This window comes from Ambystoma mexicanum, chromosome 1q (genome assembly GCF_040938575.1).
Source record: "Ambystoma mexicanum isolate Mex_15411 chromosome 1q, UKY_AmexF1_1, whole genome shotgun sequence".
Classification (NCBI taxonomy): domain Eukaryota; kingdom Metazoa; phylum Chordata; class Amphibia; order Caudata; family Ambystomatidae; genus Ambystoma; species Ambystoma mexicanum.
Window position 1 is genome coordinate 1049552338 of NC_090922.1, and position 13524 is coordinate 1049565861.

The 13524-nt window shown below is 48.7% G+C and overlaps 1 non-coding gene across 1 annotated transcript; it reads left to right on the forward strand.

Annotated features, from left to right (window-relative positions):
• Positions 1-9820: 9820 nt before the first annotated feature.
• Positions 9821-9892, forward strand: TRNAC-GCA (transfer RNA cysteine (anticodon GCA)). Its single transcript has one exon. It is a non-coding gene; the product is annotated as a tRNA-Cys (tRNA).
• The last annotated feature ends 3632 nt before the right edge of the window (positions 9893-13524 follow it).

A 13524-nucleotide genomic window follows, 5' to 3' on the forward strand; every position in this document is an offset into this window, starting at 1 on the left:
ATATAAATCGCTTAAGGGTGAAAGGTGCCCTCTGCCAATTTGACACCTTCTCCCTAGACAAAGCCATACGCCTGAGGATAATCGAAGGCTATCTGTCACCAACTCTGAAGAAGCAATTGCTGAAGAAGCCCCTGACAATCCCCGAGGTCAGTGAACTTGCTCTAATTTTTGAGAGGATGCCCCAGCCGCGTCCATGACAGGCGCCAACACACCAAAATATGATACCACTGAACTCATAGCAGCTGTACAACTGCCTCCACCTCGCCAGGGCGACAAATGAGCCTACCCGTACAGACCACAGGACCTGCAAGTACCACGACAACAGAGGCAATGCTACCGCTGTGGCATGACATTTCCACATTTGGGATCCTGCCCAGCCTGATCACAAAGGTACACAAACTGCGGAAGAGAAGGACATTTTCAATCTGTGTGCAGAGAAGGGAAACCATTTCCCACCATGTGGCCTCAAGCACCCATCAGGACACCCTTCCGCCCGCCATTTCCCCAATATGGACCACAAAGGTACTATCAACCAAACCAACGTCGATACGTGCGAGCCATCGACGAATACCAATTCCAAGAGTATCCACAAACACATGATTATGTGGAACAACCACCCTACCTCATGGATGAGTATGACAATCCACCAGAAGGATATGCGGAGGAGGTGTACTACCATGAGCCCACAACAATGTCAGGCACCATGTATTAGGACCCAACCCCACAGGACAAGTACGTCAACCTCGTGCTCGACAGCGAAGAAGCCAGAGAAGCCCCGAAAATACCAATCAAAATGGGCAACTGCCTCTTTCACTTCATGGTGGACTCGGGTGCCACTGTAAACATCATGGGCAAGCAGGAGTATCTGAGAATCCCAAATCCACCGGCGCTCGGACCATCACAATCCAGAATCTTCCAGTGGAGGGAAGCCACACCTTTACTGACCATCGAACACTTCACACCCCGCCTCCTCATCAAAGGACGACAGATGGACACCACCATCCACGTCATCCGATCCCTCACCAAAGGGTGATGCCTCCTCAGTTACTACACTGCCTAGCGCCTGGGGCTGATTGAGATCCGTGTGGGGGTTGGCGATGTAATCACTTCAACCACGATTCAGCAGGACCAAAAGGAGTGCATCGGGGCTATTCTCCATGGACAATCCCAAGACCTCATCACCAAAGAAGACATTATGCAAAAATGTCCGCAGCTGTGTACCGGTCTGGGAAAACTCAAAGGTCCCCAATCAAATTACAAGTAGACCCAACAGTAAGACCCGTTCCACAACACCCGAGGAGGGTCAGATTCCACCTACAAGAAGTGGTCTCCAGGAAGCTTGATCAAATACTCTGATGGCATAATCGAGCCCGTAACTGGGCCAACGCCATGGGTCTCTCCCCTGGTCGTCGTACCAAAAGAAGGTGGCAGACTACACCTATGTGTTGACATGAGAATGGCCAACACCGCCATTCAACGTTAAAGACACCCTGGCCCATGCATCAAGGACATGATAGTGCAGCTTAACAACGCCTGCATGTTCTCCAAATGCGTCCTGATACAGGGCTACCACCAACTGGAGCTACACCCCGACTCCAGAGTGATAACTACATTTGCCACACATGATGGTCTGTTCCGATACCAGAGGCTGAACTTTGGAATTTCATCTGCAGCCGAAATCTTCCAGGAGACTATGAGACAAATCATCAGATCAATCTGGGGACTTTAAACTATAGCGATGACATCCTCATCTTCGGCTCATCCAAAGAGACTCATGACGCCGCGCTCCTCGCCACATGCGAAGCAGTACAAGCCGCTGGTCTCATGCTCAATATCGACAAATGTCGTTTTAGCAAATCAAAGGTAAGCTTTTTTGGTCACATCTTCTCAAGCGAGTGGATGACGCCTGACACCGAGAAAGTGGACACCATCACCAAATTGAAAGAACCACAACAAGCGGCTGACATCCGTTCTTTACTTGGCATGGCCGGATACTGCGCCAGGTACATACCTCACTATTCCTCGCTCATGGAACCGCTCAGGAAACTCCTACAGAAAGACGCAACGTTTGACTGGTCCCCAGCATGATAACGCGCATTTTGGCTGATCAAACATGCCCTCATGGAGGCCCACCGTCTAGCCTACCTCAACCCTTCCTGGCACACGGAAGTGATAGTGGACGCCAGCCCGGTAGGCCTCGGAGCCCTTCTGGCACAGACAATCGGTTCTGACGTCAACCCCAGACACGTCATAGCATATGCAAGCAGGGCACTTTCCCCCTTGAGGCAGCCTACTCGCAAGCCGAGAAGGAGAGCCTGGCCCCCGTCTGGGCCTGCGAACATGTTCATAAGTTCCTGATTGGAAAACAATTCACCTTAATAACTGACCACCAGGCACTGCTCTCGCTTTTTGGTAACCCGCATATGAAAATGCCTCAGAGGATCGAGCGCTGGGGCATTCGCCTTCAGGAATACGACTATGACATAATAAACCTGAACCCCGCTGACTACTTGTCGAGGCATCCAGTGGGGCCCCTACTGACACGAGGAGGTGACGTTGCATACATCAACTATGTGGTGGAGAACTCGCTACCACCAGCATTGTCGATGGATATGGTTGCCGTGGCCTGAGCAGCAGACCCCATAACCTCACTCGCCATCAGTCTTACGTCGGCCAACAAGTGGAGGGACTACTGACTTGCAATGTTGGCTCACCCAGGGATGTGTACAGAGGAAATAGAAAGGCTAGCCAGAGTACACAATGGGCTGGCTGTGAAGGACCAAAACATACTCCTCAGAGGATGCTGCATTGTCATCCCCACTGCCCTGAGAGCAGACGTGGTCCGCACTGCACACGAAGGATACTGTGGTGCCGAGTACACGAAAAAGCAATTACGATGCCGCATATGGTTCCCATTCCTGGACTGAGCAGTGGACGACTGGATAAAGAACTGCCACGCCTTCCAGGGCACGTAGCCCGCTGAACCTCCTGTTCCCCTGCAACACACACAAATACCAGATCGACCCGAGGAAAGGGTGACTGTCGATTTCTATGGACCAATGGAATCAGGAGAATACTTCCTCCCCCTGATCGATGAGTATTTGCGATTCCCCATCATCAAGAAACTAGACACCACAGCATTCTCCCAGGTGGCTGCCGTTCCAGACGAAGTACTCAGTGAGTGGGGCATCCCCAGGGTGATGAAGTCTGACAATGGGGACCTTTCAACGGATGCGAATTTGCAGCGTTAGCAAGACACCTAGGATTCAAATATCTAAAAATAACACCTCATGGCCACAAGCGAACAGCATAGCGGAACATTTTATGGCATCAATAAAGAAGACGATCCAGAGAGCCTGCATCGAAGCAGTCAACCCACACCAGGCAATGTGCCAGCTCCTCAGAGACTATCGAAACACCCCTCACGAAATCCACAAACAAAACTCCTGCAGAGCTCATGGTCCGGTACGACGTGCAAACTCGCATTCTACGGAGTTCATCTGCCCCAGATAACAGTGACACCGAAGTGGCTTAGAGAGACGCAGGGGTGAAAGCGAAAGCCAAACAGGACACTGACGCAAGGCGCAAGGCGACACCAAAAGACTTTCAGATCGGAGATGAAGTCCTAGTGCAACAGCCCAGGATCAGAAAGACGGATTCACGGTTTGTTCCTAGCCCCATAAGGGTCACGGCAGTAAAGGGCACAATGGTGACAGCGCAGGACCAAGAGAAGGCTATCACGAGGAATTGGTCTCAATTTAAACACTACCTCAAAAGAGAAGAAAGCGAATCTCCTCTGCTGGTCTGCAGCCCGGTGCCGCGGGAGCCACGGGATGACCTGTGGATTCCACCTGGGGGAATAGTCGATGAGACAAAACCTGGTGAAGACACCACAGTCGGATAAGAAGTGGAGAACCAACATGAGAGGCTGCAACGTGTGATCAAGAGACCAGTACAACTGGATGAGGAGTGCTAAACCCGACGTGTGAACATTTGTCCGGGGGTGGTGTTACAGACCACCATACCTTTAAGAGTTAGGCCTGCCCACTAAGGGGTGGGACTAGTGACGTAAATTGGGGGAGTTCTGGGGAAGAGGTGTTCTTGGCGCCAGTTAACGTTTGTATTGGAATAAAGAAGGTTATATGATACCCCTCCGGCTGTGCGTCCTCCTTCATGCATACAAAGCCCAGTCTGGGTCAACAGTGAGTTCAGCACGTTGTTCACATTTCTTCTTAGGAAACGGCCTGTGTTAACTGAAATGTTCATAGTCGGAACACATTTGTGTATTATGATGGCCACCAGCCCTACGGTACATTTTCTAATTCGGTTAAATGGGACAAGAGTGTTTGGAAGTTAATAAAACAAATGTTTTACTCTGAAATATTATCTGAAACATAAAGTACCTAGCTGCTTTGCAGAATGAGTCGAAATCTTACAGTCTGCTGGCATCTATTTATAACATATATTTATAATACATGGCAGCATGCAATACCTCTATTAAATTATGTAAAAAAAGTTTGCATTTCAGTCTAGTTGTGGCATCGCTACTGACTTATATGTAATAATCGATATGTCCTGAGGTCACGGATGACAGGAGGCAGGTAGTACAGGTAAAATATCTGTTATTGAAGTCCAGGAACACTCAGGTAAGCAGGTAGGTGTAAGTATGTGGAGGACCGAAACAGCGGGCATGCAACACCTCTTGGATGATAACTAATTCTGACTGGCACACACGGAACACTGAGGCCAGAACACTTAGGGACAGTCCAAGAGAGGACATTCAGCGGCCAGACACTTAGGGCTGCATTCACTCACATGCAGGCAAGGAGGGCGGGACATAGCACATCCTCCTTCTTTACCTTCAACAGAAAGAATAAAGACACAGTGCATAACACAGCGTCCTCCTTTGCATTGGGGAGAAAGGACATAGAAACAAGCAGGAAGCCGAAAGTGCCTCTGAAGGATGAGGGTGGCTACACAGGAAACACACACACCTGGAACCTGACAAAACAAGCAGGATGGACAGAGCAAGCCAAGCCGTCTAGGAGACACATAAAATATGGGGGGGACAGGGGACATCTTGGGGACTTTGCTTTATTTATTTATTTAGTTATTGGCCCTCATTACGACCCTGGCGGAGATCCATGGTGCAATTTGCACCATGGACCATGGCGCAGAGCTGCCAACTCCGCCATGGGGGTTGGCGGACTTACCGCCCCATTCCGACCTTGGCGGGGCGGTAAGTCCCCAATCCCCATTTACCCTTCCCCATTCCCATTTTTGCCCCATAGGGTATAATGGGAGAGGGGAAGGCGTTAATTACGCCACCGTAGATTACGGTGGCGTAATTAACAAGAGGACCCGTAGCGCCATGGATTTTTCCGCCCGGAAAATCCGGGCGTAAAAATCACCATGGCGCTACGGAAAGTCGTAATCTGGCGGAGAGGTACGCCATGCATTACGCTGGCGTAAACCCCTCTCCGCCAGGGTCGTAATGAGGGCCATTGTGTTTTAGTCAAAGAACTCGACTTTTTACAAAATTAGAATTAAAATAGCAGTATGTATTAAATTACAAATATCAATGTATAAAACAAGAGACAAGAAGAAAAGAAAACAGAAGAAAATTAAAGGATGGATTTTTCATCTGGCTATGAGCTCATGGTAAGAGAGAGGAAATAACAATTGCTTCCAGTGGGCCACAGTTAGGACGCCAGCTTGTTAAGAGGCAGATCACCTGTAAGTGAACTCCTGCCAAATATAGGAGTTGAAGCCCTTTCTGCCAACTGCAAGTTGCTATTTTTTTGTTTGGGGCAAGGAGACGTGTGTCTCTTGGAATGGAAAGATGGGGGTTTCAAAGAAAGAGGAAATCTTGTTTGTACCTCTGAGTAAGCCCTGTTATGGGAGTAGAAGGACCAGGTGTGTGATGTTGCTGCTTTGACTGTCCTCCGGGGGGGGGGGGTGGCTACAGCAAACAAGGAGGATGAGCGATCGCAAGCCCACCCCCTTATAAGTACTCCCAGGTCCGCTGTCGGATGTGTCGGACCCTGGGGATGCCTATTAGGTGGGTTGTATGTGGACCCAGGGGGGTGGCCAGAGGGGGAGCCCGCTATGTGGGCTGCCCCTCTAGCACCCCTGCAAGGGCCTGCGAGCCTCTCCCGATGAGTCTGGTCCCTCTTATTCCATCTCATGCTGGATTCAGAGCCTAGCCTTTCTTTGCCTTCGTCATTCTGAATGCAGATTTCGAGTCTGTTCCTTTCTCATTTACCATTTGCTGCACAGCCTGATCTATTTGATTCTCTCATATGTTACTAGGACGGCAGAGAATGGGTCCTTTGCCCTGTTACATTATTCAAAGAGCCCCTCTGGACTTTCTTTGCCTCTCCCTTGTCTCACTGCTTGCTTGCTTAATACATACCTCCTTGCTTGAACACTCAACATATTCTCCCTAACACAGCAAAGGCAGCTGCAGTCTGTCTTAACTTCTATTTGTTCTGTGTCTTGAATTGGCCTCTTATTTCCACTTTTCTGTCTGCAGAGGAAAGGCATTTGCCAGTCACTGCCATGATGGTTCTACCTGGCCATAAGAGGGCAACAGCTAGCCAATATTGGAAGAACATGGGCATATTATGCCAGAGACTATTATGCCAGAGACTGGTAACTGCCTTCCTAATCCCTACACAAGAGACACAACTCTTGCCTTCGTTTCTAACACTAATTCAGTGGATGAAGAAACGTGAGAGCACACATATTGCTTATAAAGGAAGGGGATGATGTCTCACTTGGTTAAGACATCTTGATCACGCCAGGAGCTAATTTCCAGCTGCAATTAAGCGATTAGCTTTTAGACTTCTGGCTTTAAATAAATGTAGTATCACATGGAAATCACAAAGGTTGCTCAACAGGGTTCCTGGAGCACAAGGGGTACCCTACTCGTGTGCATGGATGTTTGGAGGGCATTCTTGCCCTGTTTTGGGGCCTGCCCCCAACAGCCATGATGGGGGGAGGGGCGTATTAGTTTTGGTTGTACGTACCCTTTGAGGGTGGGCATACATTGCCTCCTGCCTTAGCCCACTAACAGCTCTGCTTTGCAACCCTATAACACATACCTGTCATGTGGCATGTAACTCAATGATAATAATGTTATCCGCCTCAGAAGTCTGGAATCATTTGCCACATCAACTAGGGTACAGGCTTGCCACCTCAGATTTATCCATGTCTGAGTCGACATCTGTCGCCCTGTGGAGAAGACACACACAGAAAGAACAGGGCACAGTTCCCTCGTGGGTTTTTCACACTTCTTCCTCGGGTGGGCACAATTCACTCTGCAGAGTAAGTGGCACATGCTGGGCAGCATTCTCCCACTTTGACTATGTCACCCTAAGAGCGAAATTGGCCATTTGAAATGCCTCTGTCGACTTATTATTGCGCAATCCACAATGATGGGTTTTAGCACCTGCTTAACGCGAGATGGCAATTAAGGGCATTTGCCAACGCACTCAAGAAGCACAGGACACCCTCTTAGCAGCGACATGCCATGCTCACTCATTCTGATCATGAATTGGCATTTATCTGGGGTCATGTTAAATGTATTTATTTATTTATTACATGTGTAGCATCAAGCAAAACGCCCAAGCATCAAGGCGCAAAGTAAACTGAATGGAGTGGACTACTTCCATTGGCACACGTTTTTACTTTTCCGCCACAAAATGTTTCTTTTCCAAGCAGCACCCAGAGGAATCCCTTTCCTTATTTCCAGCATGAGAGTCCATGCTGGCAGTAAGGCCGCATTTGCCTGGTGGAGCGGGAAATACAGGGGTCCTGGTGTGTCCACTCGGCTCCCGAACTCCACCCAGAAAATGCACGAAAATCTGGCCAAATAGAAAAAGCGACAGTAATAAAGCTGAATGCATTCACTCTGCCTATTATCCCACCGGAAGATTAAGCCAGGTGCTGAACACAGGTGTTACATATTCCTGTGCACAATCTGCATTTGGAGAATTAACTAACTGAGCTACCTTACAAATGATATCTCCTCTGGGGCTTTACCGTTTTAGCCCCTTAACTGCCATGGGTATTTCCCCCCAGTGCCAAGGCCTATTTTGGTGATTTCGGTATGTCGCCATTCAATCCCTTGAAACTTCTTTGTTACATGAGATATCTCGGCCAAAGTTGGCTCTTTTTTCCCACATGGTCCTAACGCCACCCAGGAATCCTAGTTTGCTGTAGGGGGGTTCGAGAAAATAACCAAAAAGGAGAACATTTGTTTTTTTTTCAGAAAATCCCAATAAAATGTTGTACAAAAAAGCATGTGGTGTTTTCCTTGTAAGAGCTAAGAACAAATGGTTTGCTGTGCTGGGTTCGTCATTTTCCAGGCTTTCAAGAACAGATTGAGTGGAAACCAAAATAACATATTTTGATATGCTAACCCGCTGTTTTGTGAGAGGTAGGCGATTTTGGCGTTTTTTGTCCAAAAGGACATGCTTGGACGGAATGGAAGAAAAGGGTAGGAAAGCGGGAAGCCAGAAAGGCATACATTTCTGGAAAGGAGACAATATTCCAAGTTTAGGAAGGAGTGATTTGCACAGGTCAGGCAACAACTATGTAGAGAAAGATTCCATAGTTTGGGGGGAAATCGGGAAAATGACAGAAAAAAAACACAATTTCCACACATTTCACTCTGGTCACCCACCCAAACACGCAGCCAACAACACATGGCCTACCTTCCCGCTATCCCACAGGTTTCCCAATGAAAACGGTACCTCACATGTGTGGGTGCACCTACCTGGATGCAAAGGGAAAAGCCTAAAACAATGGTAACCCCAAGTATTTTCGCACAGCAGATTTTCAGAAATTTTGCTCATGTGGACAACCTACAGATTTGGGCCTAAGGCATCTAAGCCACAAAGGAAAACAGGGAACCCCATGCATTTCCGAAAAGAAGATACCCGTGGCAATCCGTTCATCTCCCCCACCCTGGTTAGGCGCAGGGTGGGGGAGATGAACGGCGGGAAACAAAGAGGGAGGGGCAGCCAAAGCTGCGCCCCCACCCTCGGTGCTGCCAGGGGAACGCACCAAAAGGTGTGAAGGAAACAGGGGGGGGCAGGAAGAAGCCTGGCCCCCAGCAACACATCAAAGGGGTCAGGGAGGATAAATACCCCTGTGAAACCCAAGGAGGCACAAACAGGTCCGGAGCTCACCTCACTCGGGTAGGCTCCCCAGACCTGGGAAAGGGGAAAAGGAAACGTTTGCCTCAGCGGGCTTACCGTTTCTGTGTCTTCTCTCCCCTTCTGTAGGTGACGGTTCGTCGGATTGCAGCAACGAAGCCTGAGGAGACGTGGATGAAGGTCGCCTTTGTCGGAACAGCGCGAGGAAGCCTGAGGAGACGTGGTGCTGCGGGAGACGAGCGGGATCGGCGAGCTGCGACGACGAAGATTTCGCAAGTCTGGGGCGTTCTCAGAGGCAGCTTGGGACCAGGAGGAAGGACGCCAGCGGAGCGGGGACGCGGCGTGAGCAGCACCAGGCACGCCCGCCCGGCGCCAACAGGAAAACACGAGCCGGCAAAGGGCTCGGTATGGAGAGAAAGGGGCGGGGCTACGAATTAAAGTCGTAGCCGGAAGAGAACTGTGCGCACGGCTGACAAGGCCGGGAGAGGCTCAGCTGTTACGCGAGTGAGCCTGGAATGCTGTCTATGTGGCACAGTAAATAAGTCCTGTGACTTAGCTGTGACTTATACCTGAAAGGTTGGGGGTTGGAGTAAAACCCCCAGCTCCAACATTTTGTTTAACAGAGGAGCTAAAAGCTCCAGGCCGGATTACAGCACGGGGATATAGCTCTGTGGTAGAGCATTTGACTGCAGATCAAGAGGTCCCCGGTTCAAATCCGGGTGTCCCCTTCACATTGGGGCCAAAAAAGTCAATCCCCAGAGTCAACAACCTGGAAGGAAAAGCAAGGGGCGAAAAGGCAAAAATGGCAAAGGAAAGAGCGAGAAGAGCACAGGAATTCAGTGCATGGGCCAAAAAGGCAGAGTAGGAGTAGGGAGCACAATGGGTACTGGACGTGGTGCAGACGGAAGAAAGGGCTAGGGCAATGTCGCCTTTGCTGCTGGAGGAGTCCGCTGGCAGCGACGAAGATGCTGCAGTACCACAAGGCCAAAAGAGGTTAAGAGAGATCACAAGGGAGTCACAAGAGCCAGAGATGCCTAAAATAAAACGGAGGAAAGGAACCAAGAAAGGTATCGTAAAATTGAATAACAATATTGACAAAATGGTAAAAGTATTAAATGCATGTATCATGGCTCAGGGTAAGTCGTCCAGAGCCGGTAAAGGGAGAATAAAAGAGCACAAAAGTGTGACATCTGATACAGAAAGTAGTGAAGACGAGGAGAGGGACCACCTTCAGGCCTGAGTGAAAACGAAGGGGGTAATAAGTAAGGAAAAACAGAAAACAGATAAGGCAGGTGTAGATCAGGGGGCAGGAGGGCAAGGGCCAACAGACAGCGGGGTTCGCATCTCTCAGGGGCTTCCCCAAAATCCTGGTCCCCAGGGGTCACCTTCCAATACACCAGTAGCTATGATAGAACCCCCCTTAGTAAAAACAACAGAACCTACCACAGTTATGACTAAGTATGGCAGCCCCACGATAGGCAAGGATGCACAAGGTCGGTCCTTAAAAGCACAAGCTTGGTACATTAGTGACAAGGTGAAGGAGAAGATATGGAGAAAAGAGTTGATAGATATCTTCTCCCTGCTAGAGGTACAGAAAAGGGGTCATGATATATCAAAGGAAGACATAAAAGAGGATGAAAAGGGCCTATTAAAAAGAGCAACAGTGTCAAGGAATTTTGACAATTGGACAGCAGCATTCCAGATTATGTCCTCAATCATCTTGCAGAAATTTCCTGAGGATGGCCCATCACTAGTGACATATCAACAGAGAGTCTTGAGGGTGTACAAAGCATTTGGGGGTGATGCATGGAAGGAATACGACCATGAATTCAGGAAAGAAATGGATTGCTTCCCGGACATAGGGTGGGATGAAGAAAATTACAACCTATACATATTTAACGTACTAAAAGAGAAATGGGATACCAGGGATCAGTATAGTGCGGGGAGCTATTATAGGAGACAGTATGGCCAAAGCGATTATAGAAGCGAGTACAGATACAGCAACAGGAGATACGATAACTCTTATGACAGAGCAAGGGAACAGAATTTTCGGAGTAGACAATACGAGGCACAGAGAGGGTGGCAGAGCAACATACCCCCGACAGCACAAGGGGGTGGTTAAGGGAGTAACGGGACGGCAAGGTCAGAGACAGCACAATGCCGTAAGTTTTGAGAAGGGAATATCATGCAGCTGGGGGAAGAAATGTAAATTCAATCACAGATGCGAGAATTGCGGAGGAGAGCATATTACCGCCAAATGCACCGGAGCAGCGCCCAGTAAGTACAGGGTCCCAGAAAAACAGAACTAGGAGCAAAGAAGAGAAAGGGGCCACACCAGTAAAAATCGAGAATATGGAAAGGTGGCTAAGGGTGTTGCCAGACCAGGAAGGAGCAGAAATAATAAGGCGAGGTTTCCAAGAAGGTTTCATGATACCATTTAATGGACAAGGTTCCCAGAACACCCCAAAAAACCTGAAATCCGCTTTAGAAAATAAGGAGTTGGTGGGCAAAAAAATCAGAAAAGAAATTGAACTAGGGAGGATGGGAGGTCCGTATAGTTCTCCTCCTTTTGAAGAATATATATGCTCACCTTTGGGCCTAGTCCCAAAAAAAAAAAAAAAGAGGCAGGCGAGTTTCGGTTGATTCACCATCTGTCATATCCGCCAGGGGGCTCGGTTAACGACGGCATCACACAAGAGGCGTCGTCGGTAAATTACTCAGATTTCCTGGAAGCAGTGCAGTTAGTGAGGAAAGCGGGGCAGGGAGCTTGGATGGCGAAAGCAGATATTAAGTCAGCATTTCGCCTATTGCCTGTGAAGAGCGAATCACAGAGATGGCTATGCATGCACTGGGAGGGCAAATACTTTGTAGACAAATGTCTCCCTATGGGCTGCGCTATTTCTTGTGCGTACTTTGAGAAAGTGAGCTCTTTCCTGCAATGGGCTCTTACAAAGGAAATGAAGTGGGCACAGGTAGTCCATTACCTGGACGATTTTCTATTTGTGGGACCAAAAGGTTCCGAGCTGTGTAAAAATACATTGAAGAAATTTAAGACATTAACAGAAGAGTGGGGTTTTCCGCTTGCAGAAGAAAAAACGATGGGACCAACTCAAGTAATACAATTCTTAGGCATCGAAATTGACTCACGGGTCGGGGTGTGCAGGATCCCGGAGGAGAAGGTGGCGGACTTGCTAGGTGCAATCACAGACCTGAAAGGGGGAAACAAGGCCACAGTAAGAGAGTTGCAATCACTAGCAGGGAAATTGAACTTTGCAGGGAGGGTCATACCGCAAGGCAGGATATTCCAGAGAAGGGTCGAACAAAGAACAAAGGGTGCTAAGGTGGGGCACCACAGGGTGCGGATCGGTGGAGCAATAAAGAAAGATTTGGAGGTTTGGGAAGAATATTTAAAATCGTTCAATGGTTCAGTGATCTGGCGCACACCTAAAAACAAAGAAAGCGAAAGGGTGTTGTTCACGGATGCAGCTGGGGGTTTCGGCTTTGGTGCAATATTGGGTACAGAATGGTGCACAGAAAGATGGCCAGAGGCATGGCATGAGGCAGCATGGACAAATAACATTACACTCTTGGAGCTATTTGCGATCTGGGTAGCTCTGTGTGCATGGGAAACAAAATTAAACAGCAAAGAGTTAAACGTGTGGTCAGATAACATGGCAGTAGTGCATGTAATAAATAGCGGAAACGCTTCATGCCCTCTGGTCTTGGAGCTAATGTGGGCAATAACGCTGGCTTGTCTGAATAATAATGTTAGCATAAGGGCAAGACACATCGCCGGTGAAGCAAATATGGTCGCTGATGCCTTGTCTCGTTTTCAGTGGAGCAGGTTCAGAGAACTACGGCCGGATGCAAGAAGGATGAAAACGCCCACGCCAAAAAAGGCATGGGTACCGCTGGAAGCATGGTGAAAGGGTCGGTTAGCCACAAGGTTGACTCGGAAGACGAGGAAAGCCCACGAGAGCAGGTAGTAGAGAGATTGGCCAGAAACGCCATAACATACAAAACTGGTGAGCAATATAAAAAAAATGTGAATAATGTGTTGAGAGAATCAAGAGTGAAAGAGGTGGGGGATATCACAGTCTCCAATTTGTGTGACTTTTTGGGGAGTGCATTTACACAGGGGAAGAGGAAAAGCTGGGCGGCAGCACATTTGGCCGCAGTCGCGTATACGGCAAAGGTTGCTGGGTTGGCAGACCCGACAGCAAGCCCACGGTTAAAATACGCAATGAAGGGGTGGGCTAGGTTAGAAAGCAGGAAACCAGACAACAGGAGGCCCCTGAATTTTTTGAAAGTAGTAAAATTGTTACAATTATTGCATAGCACATGTAGCGACAGCTATGAG